This window comes from Phalacrocorax carbo, chromosome 9, assembly GCF_963921805.1.
Source record: "Phalacrocorax carbo chromosome 9, bPhaCar2.1, whole genome shotgun sequence".
In the NCBI taxonomy this organism is placed as follows: Eukaryota; Metazoa; Chordata; class Aves; order Suliformes; family Phalacrocoracidae; genus Phalacrocorax; species Phalacrocorax carbo.
Genome location: NC_087521.1, coordinates 11,586,241 through 11,594,901, shown reverse-complemented (window position 1 = coordinate 11,594,901; position 8,661 = coordinate 11,586,241). Strand labels below are relative to the sequence as shown.

The window sequence follows — 8,661 nt, the reverse complement described above, 5'->3', positions numbered from 1 at the left end:
AGGACCTGTTTAGCATGAATCTGTACAAAGGATCAAATCAGTCTTTAGCTGGCTGTAACATACTGGAGCCGAAAATCTGCCTAAGATACATTCCGTGCTTTCCAAAAGCAGCAGCTTTAGATGTGCAGTTATAATTGTCTATGACTGCTTATATTTTCTTATTGAACATCTATGGTCTGCGTTATAGAGGAGATTAAACTGACTGATGACATGGTCAGTTTTGGTGTTACAATTGACAAAATCTATGTTAACAAACTGGCTTAGAAAAGACAGTTACCAGCCTCTCAAGAAGGATAACTAATAACATAAAATCGAGTAGAAGACAGGCTGCCTTATACTGGGAGTCATTTTAGTTATACTGATGGCAAATAACCAATAATCAGAAGATGCAGATATACAGAAACAATTATTCATTCAATATCAAGTAAATCTGTTGCACTTCCTTCTGCTGAACATAAAACATTTTCCTGGAGAATTAACAAGTTTAATTAGAGGCTACTATCATTCTTGTGTTCTACATGAGTATCTGAAGTATGTTCATGGAACAGTAAGGCTTTTGAATCCTTGATTCAGTCCTTGTTTGTGTACTGTTAATTACTCCACACTTCTTTTTCTCCTGTAAAAAGATTATTATATTAACTTTCACTTATATATTAACTTATTATTTATATTAGCTCAATATCCTGTATGCATTCTGTACAAAGTCAGGAAAAACTGTAACATTTTTAAATCTGAAGTGTAAAGATGGATATAAAGTTGGCCGTCTCCATCTGTCTGTCTTAATCTCCCAGTTGAGTCAGAGACAGATATGTCTCATTAATTTCCCTTTATAGCTCATAATCATTCAGGATTGGGCAAATACAACCTTTTCCAAACTTCATTACAAAAATTATTCGATGAGTTCTGATCCTGTGAGGACACCTAGTGAACAATTCCATACAGAAACAAAATCGTAACTAGTCCTACAATATACAATATGAATAAACATTTTCATCAAATCTTTTATTGCAGACAGATATTATTATTACTGTTTGTATTACAGCAGCTTCTAAAGCCAGGCAGTAGATGCAATAAGCTCCTTATATGCTTTTCTATAAGCATACAGAAAAGAGAAACTTATGTCCCAAAATTTTACACTCTAAGGGAAAATTAGCTCACACATTTTCACAAGTACTTACAGTCTACGGTAACATAACTCTACAGCCTGCCTTAAATATTTATCCTGATATTCTTCCTGTGACTACCACAGGGCCATGACTGTAGGCTTTCACTGGAGCAGGAGCCTTCTGGAGGGACTCTACAGAGGCAGGCACTCAGCAAAGGCTCTCCTTCCCAAAGCCAGCTACCCTGTGCTCTCCCCTGCCAGGTGCAGCGAGCTGGCTACCAGCCAGGTCCATCTGGCACTGGAAGTGCTGCACGGAGATCCTCTGGACCAGAAGGGAAAAAAACTGAGATGTAGGGGAAGGGATAAAGAGCATGTTGCACGCATTTCACACAGACTGCACAAGACTTGACAAGTCTGTGTTTACAGAGGGAAAGAAAATGGCACTGAGACCCAGAGCTTAAACCAGCAACTCTCTGGATTCTGTTAAGAACAAGGCACGGTACAAATGCAGGCGCTCTCTCCCTTGTTTTCTCTTTTTTTCCAGGCAGAGTGATTCTCCAGGTCACTGCCATACTTAAATCTACACATACTATTTGAACGTGATTGCAATCACTGCTTTGTTCATTAGACTGAAAAAGAGGGGCAGGAAGAAAAACCTCTCAAACTTTGCAGAGTTTCTATAAATCATTCTGATGTTTGACCCTCTCTAGCTGTAATATATGCAAGCTTTGTATCAGAAAAGCAACTACAATCAGAAAATTATCGGTTATAGAGTATGTTAGCTACAAAATATGCCATAACATCTTAATGAAGTTTGAAAGGAAGAAAACAACATTTCAAAAAAAGTATGTTGCATTTTGTCTACTTGTAACAACTTAAAACTTGGAAGATTTGGGAAAATACCGCATTCAGACTCCAAAGACAAAATTTCATTTTGTACACCACATAAATTACATGTTTATTGAATTGTGTATACAACTGCATTTCCCTAAGGTTCTTTTTGTTCTCTGCAAAGGCAGTAACTCTCTTACTGAAAGACTGCATATAAGAGTATCTAAGACTCTTCTAAATTAGTAACACCCCAAGCACTGTTTATGGTAGAAGTATTAATTGATAAGGCCTCCAATTTCCACCTAATTAGTGCACTAGCCAATTTCTCCAAATCCTCACTAATATTTAAGAAGTTGCCAGGTAATACAACAAGCTTAATGAAAAACAGAAATTAGCTACAGAAGGATGAACAAACGAGTTACATCTCATGGCGTGAGCATAGGGAAACCAAAATAACTGAAAATCCTGTGAAAGGAACAGCGTAAATAGATACATGTTTTGGTAAATTCATTAGTTCTGACCTGTGCTAAGGTTTTGCACACCTGCCCTTTCTGACTCATCTAGACACATGTACGCTTCCAAGAAACTTCCAGTCTAGGAGTGGTAGCTCTGTCATTACACTGAAATCAAGAATCACACAGAATGGTAGTTATGTTAGTGGAACTAGCAGAGAACAAAAGTTAGTTTTACATACTTGAAAAAGTTAATTAGGTATTGTTGGAGAAATGTCTTTCTTAATCTCTTGTGAAAGCCATTCACAGAATAAACCATAACTTGTATGTGCAAATAAGTAGGATTTTAGAATGGGTATGGAAATTCTGACAGTACGCATTTTTTTTTTCTAGCATATAAGCATTGAATTTTAAATAGTACTTACTGAAATGATTGTCTGAAAATATTTTGACAAACCTCAGAAAAGAGACTTGATGCTGATTTATGTAATTATCTTAAGCATCTGAAGGACAATTGCTATTTTACGTTATTTGACAAGTTATTTTGTAGAGAACAACCTAAAATAAGATCATTATCTGGTATGGTTTCTGCTCTGAGACTTTTTAAAGTTATCCACAGACATTCATAGTTATTTAAAAAAACTAACACTTGGGAAATGAAAACATTTATAATAATTGCTGCAGAAATACTTTTGGAATAAATCTTCATGCCAATAGTCATGATCAGTCAGACCACCCAGAAATGGTGGACCATATCATATACCACATCATATATCCATACCATAGACCTATAATGACTTGAAAAGCAAACGTTAGAAAGAATGGCAGAGAAAAAGTTAAATAATCCTGATATCAACTCCAACATCCAGTGTCTGCACCCATTTACTAAAGGAAGAAAAATCCCTGTTGAACACCAAAGCACTGTTGATTCTGCCCTTCACAAAGTTTATAGCCTCTAAAAGGAACCTGACAGATTTGAAGTTATCTGGGACAAGAGCTACTCACTCATCAAAATTAATGCCTCCTCAATGGCTTTGAAAAACTCACCCTTGACAATCATTATATAGAATGCATAATATACACAGAGCTGTATATTAAAATGATGCCTTATTTTAGTCTAAGAGAAAGGTTAAAACATGACCTCTCATTTTACATAACATTATTTACAAAACTGTTATTTGATTAAAAGTCTACTTAACATCATCGATGTCTAATTTAGTGTGTTTTAAATTTCCCAGAACAATAAATATGAAGATCAAATAAGCTGAATAATCAAGGAGTGCCTTCTGTCAGAACAGGCAAACCACCCTTACTGCATTTGCTGATGTAGCTCAGGCTCTCATTTTTCTTGTTGTTTCTGATTTCATAGCATGGCCAGATATCCTCATCCAGACCCAGCCAAGCTGGATTAAACCATTCCTGCCCTCACTAATGTATCTCCTCAGCTCTGTTTGAAAAGCGGACGTGGTGTGCCACCCTTAAGCCATGTAAGTCAAAACGGTCCAGCTGAAATGACTGTTTACCTGAAGTGGTGGAGGAAGTGCTCCTACCACCTACTCCTACTAGCAAAGCTATGAAAGTTTCCAACGCACCTCACAGGGTGAGGAGGGATGGTATCATTTTTAAGCAGCACACCACTGTAAAAATGCAGCAGTTTAGGTGAGTGGAGTTTAATTCAGGCACGCTGCTACCACAGTAGGCCAAGATCCGTTTGCATGAGGCAGAACCAGCGGGGATCCCAGGGACTTTATGCCGACTTCTGCACCCCAACCTTACAATCAAAAGTTTGGGAAGCACAGTGTGGGGAAGCTCTGCATGGGGCGACAGACATCAGCTGGGATTTCTAAAATCAGCCATGCCGCCCCTCAAGTGGTGGTTTCCAAAGCCACCCTGAAGCCTGTTTCTTCAACTTACTCCCTCACAAATCTGGGCCGAAGAGTTCACTAAAGCAGCTGCAGTCACACAACAGTGCAGAGATCCAGCTTGTGTTCATTGCTTCATCTGCCTTCACACTTCTCTTTGAGAGCGCTGAGGAGCAGAGAAAAGAGGAGGTACCTGATATGGCTATACAGGAGCCAGCTTAAATCTAGCGCAGTTTATGTGGCGCTAGATCTGAACTAAGCTGTCAGGACGCCACTGCTGTAGGAGGGTTTATTTGCCTGACTCAAGGGTGGGCCTGAATTGACCATTTGTGTTTGCTCCAGTAACACTCCTAAGTAAATCCACAGCTGGTTTTATGAGAACTTTTATATTTATGCTCTTTGCCTGCATCAGTTTATCAAACCAGTCACTTCAATATGGCCATTTTTACACATCTGACTTCCTGTCTCCATTTTGTTTGCCATTTCCCCAATTTTCACTACAACTGAAATACCTCAGTATTCACCATTACAGTATCATAGACGTATTACTCCCTTTCACAGCAACCATACGCACCTTCATGCCAGCCATAGGAAGTGGAAGAACTAAGCAACAATCCTTCCCTTGGTTGCTTCCAAAGCTGAATGCATTATCTCCTCATTAGAAATTGTACTAAATTATGGCATAAAAAGATAGGATGCAAACACCAACCTTCAGTACCACCTACAGCATGCAACGGCATCGGTCTTTTTTGCAGTCATCATTTATGAATGTATTGATCTTAGACTTTCATTAATTTCAATGACAATATCTTGCATTCAAGAAATTAAAGCTTCAGTTTGCTCATTGCCAATGAACTTTATCAAATTTAATACCAACTGCAGCTAAAAAAAATGCATGCAAAATTCAATTACCAGGGAAAATAACCATGCTAGATTCTGAAGGAGCTTTATTTGCTAGTGTCCATAAATAAAAATATTTTCATCAACATAAAAATCCAATGTGTTTATCGCAACCCAATTTGTTTTCGTAGCCCCATAGATATTTCCCCTTATGAAGTAAGATGCTTACTGTTTTATTTGTTCTCATCACTATATCATTTTTTTTCAGATAAATTAAATTAGGAATTTTTTTCCTACTCATTATAGTTAACTTTATTTGTTAGCTTAGAATTTGAGCTCATGCTTAAATTTGAAGAGAACCATCTGGATCATGTGCCTGGAGAACTGAAGCGTGAGGATGAGAGGGGAAAAAGGGAGAAACTTTTTCAAACTTCAGACAGCTTTTTGCTTTAATTTCTCTCTTTCACCACAGCTATGTTCTCTTGCAGTAAAACAAAGTGCTCCCAGGAAAACAGAAATAGTAAAATCATGTACTTCTAAAAATTACTAAGAGGACTAGGTATAACTCCAAACACACAAAAAACCCACATTTGGACTACCGAGCCAGGAAAACTAAAGCATTCATCACTTACTGGCAATGTGGCATAAGAAAAATCACAAGTGTGAGTAAAACTTCCAAAAGAAAATAGTCCCACATTGACTGAGAAGAGAATTGGACTTTTTGTTCTTACAGATAATAAAATGAATCAGAAAGCTTTCTACAGTTCAGAGTGTAAACAAGAAATTTAAACACCCTTGAGAAGTCATATTCCAAACAAAATTTTGTTTGTATGGACTAAGATTTTATTTTAAACTAATTAAAATGTTATTACTCATTTAAACTCCTTTCAGCTTTTGAGTAAAGTAAAACACAACTTCTCAAAACATTAAAGAGCTGTTTCAAATCAAAACAATGTCAAAGTATCCTGCGCTGTAAACATCAAAATGGAATGCAAATGAATTGTTTTATTTTGCTGACCTGGGCATGCTTTCACAAAAAGCCTGAGTTTAACAAAACCAACATTTTTGATAGAAAAACCTTCTCTCTGAAAATTTCTGATTAATGCTTGTCATATCGTCTTTAAAAGAAAGTTAAATTAGCAATCAGCTACATCCCAGATTTTCAGCTTTATATAGACACCTAAATGCACAGATAGTCCCTAGCTGGAATATTTTAAAGTATGTAAATATAGACATTGATTTTGAAAATGAGAATTAGCCTTCTACAACTTTCAGATGCTTTTGAGAAATTAATTTAAATCTAATTTTGCTATCACATTTTGAACTATCCTTGTTTCCTTTTTTCTTAGAGAATATGAAGAAAATTCTCATTTTAAGCTCAACAGTTTAATTTTTTAATTAGATTTTGTTTAAAGAAAAAATGTTTGGGGAAATCCTGGCAACTATTGCCCATAACAGAAGGTAGGAAAGCTTCACCATTCATGTTGGACTGTGTTTTGTCATTCTTACTTGACAACACAGAGTCACATCAGTAGCTGGACTAATGGATCATTAGGGAAGGATTGGGATATCAGCACAGTTGGCTCTGCTCTACTCTTGGCTGCCTTGTTTGTTCTAAACAAGTAATCCATCTGTTGTTATTTTCCAAAACTTAGAGAAGGAACTAATAACCAGAGCTAGGGAGCTGCAGTTGCCACAAATGCCCTGGCTGGACTAAGCTGGCTGCAGGATGTGTCATCTCAGCTCCTGGCAACTGACAGAAAATACTGCCAGCGTTTCTAAAATAGCCAGCTCTCTTCATCTATCCTAGGTCTAGCTTTCATTTCTGCAATATTTCAGACCACCTCGATACTCTCTGAAATGTTTCACAGAGAACGGCTGCTAAGAGAAGTACTAAGGACTCAGGATTTCAAGTCCTGAAATAATGCCTAACTGCAGTTCCTTTATGAATGCAACCACGTGGGTATGGCTCAACACTGCAGATGCTCACACTCCCAAATCCCAGATAATGGCAGCAAAGAGAGGAAAAATCAGCTTGCAGATTGTCAGACAAAGATGGTAAGGTATAACTTCAGTGTTAAAAGCCATCAATACCACAGTAACCACTAGAAGCCAGCATGCAGCACAGTGTCACCTGAGGTCTCAGCAGTGCTGCCAACCACAGCCTCTTCTATGGCTTGGTGAAACCACCTCCCACCTTATCTTAGCACAGCAGCTACACCAAGAGTTGCAGTCCTTGTAGGCTTTCAGAAGATAGTTACCTGCTCTGCTCTACAACACACGCTGCAAAGTTGCACATTTACATTTTAAAATCTGACAGACTGTTTGCTGTGACCTTTGATATAGAAATAAAAACTGTATTACTTAATGAGATTAGGCAAGTCAGCAAGTTTTCAATATTGCTGGAAAATAAAATGTATTTTTTCCTTGTGAGCTCATGAAAGCAATCAGCAGAGAGGGATGGATTATTAGATAATGTTATGATTAGAAAATAAGGCTAATGGTCCTTGTACTAGCTAGCTCCCTATTGAGACTACCTTAACACATTTGTTCTGTTTGACACATAGTTTAGTTACTAAAGAGTTAGCCTGCTAGCAGGTTTTCTTTCTTTACTTCATAGGTTCTTAATGGCTTTTATTAGAACTGAAGTACTATTTGGAAAGCCTCTAGCTAAATACTTTTCCGTTTTCTGAGATAACTGGTTATTTAAAGACTAGTGTATGAATTTATCATTAAATCACAAAGTTTATAGTTGACAACTGCATGGACACAAAGCTTGTCAGAGTCATCTGCATGTAAATTAGGGTCAGGCAAAAAGTTTAAAAACACAAATAATATACCATTTCTGTTTTTTAAGTAAGTACAAATGGTTTCTTATTTATACTTTTCAGCTCTGTCCTGATGAAGACTGGCTATGAAGATTATGCAGGACAACACCTCCTACAGCTGTAGTTAATATTACACATTTGCTGCCTTAATTCCATAAAATAAGGACACTGGTGAAGTCATGGAAGACTGTATTCTGAGTTTCACTTTTGCAAACAAGAAAGCATAATTTATCTCACAATGAGCAAGCCAATCAGTAAGGTCAATGTTCAATACATAAAGCTGATCTTAGAAGAATTTCTCATCAAGATTTATAAGGAAATAATTCAGTTACAAAGTCTGGGAAAATGCAACAAAATGAGCTACACTAAACAGTTCTACTGTTTTCTATATGGATTTTAAAAGAAGCAGCATCAACATGAAAGAATTTTTTTAAAACCTTTATCACTTACTGTATCAGTGTTTTATCCAGTTAGGACGGAGGAAGATCATTCCAAAAGGATCAGTGACTAGAGACGGGGATGAGAAATGCATCAATTTCTTCTGTTCAGTAATTTTCCCCTTCTAACCAGGTCACCGTTATGGCTGCTCGCATGAGGAGGCCCCCAGGGCTGGCCAGAGGCAGTAAGACCTGGAGGTGCCATCAAGGCCCTGACAATAGGAGCTCAAGGGACAGCTGGGCTGGAGGGACCATGGGCCAGCCTGGCACAGCTCTTGGACCGTTCCCCTCTCCTTTAGGTTTGGT

The 8,661-nt window shown here is 37.6% G+C and overlaps 1 protein-coding gene across 1 annotated transcript in view; it reads right to left on the bottom strand.

Moving 5' to 3' along the window:
* Positions 1-2,274: 2,274 nt before the first annotated feature.
* The window catches only part of TTC6 (tetratricopeptide repeat domain 6), a 92,582-nt gene continuing 86,195 nt past the window's right edge, over positions 2,275-8,661 (bottom strand). Inside the window, exon 35 of the transcript XR_010374417.1 lies at positions 2,275-2,556. The gene's annotated coding sequence lies outside the window, so the exon portion shown is untranslated. The remainder of the gene's footprint in view (positions 2,557-8,661) is intronic.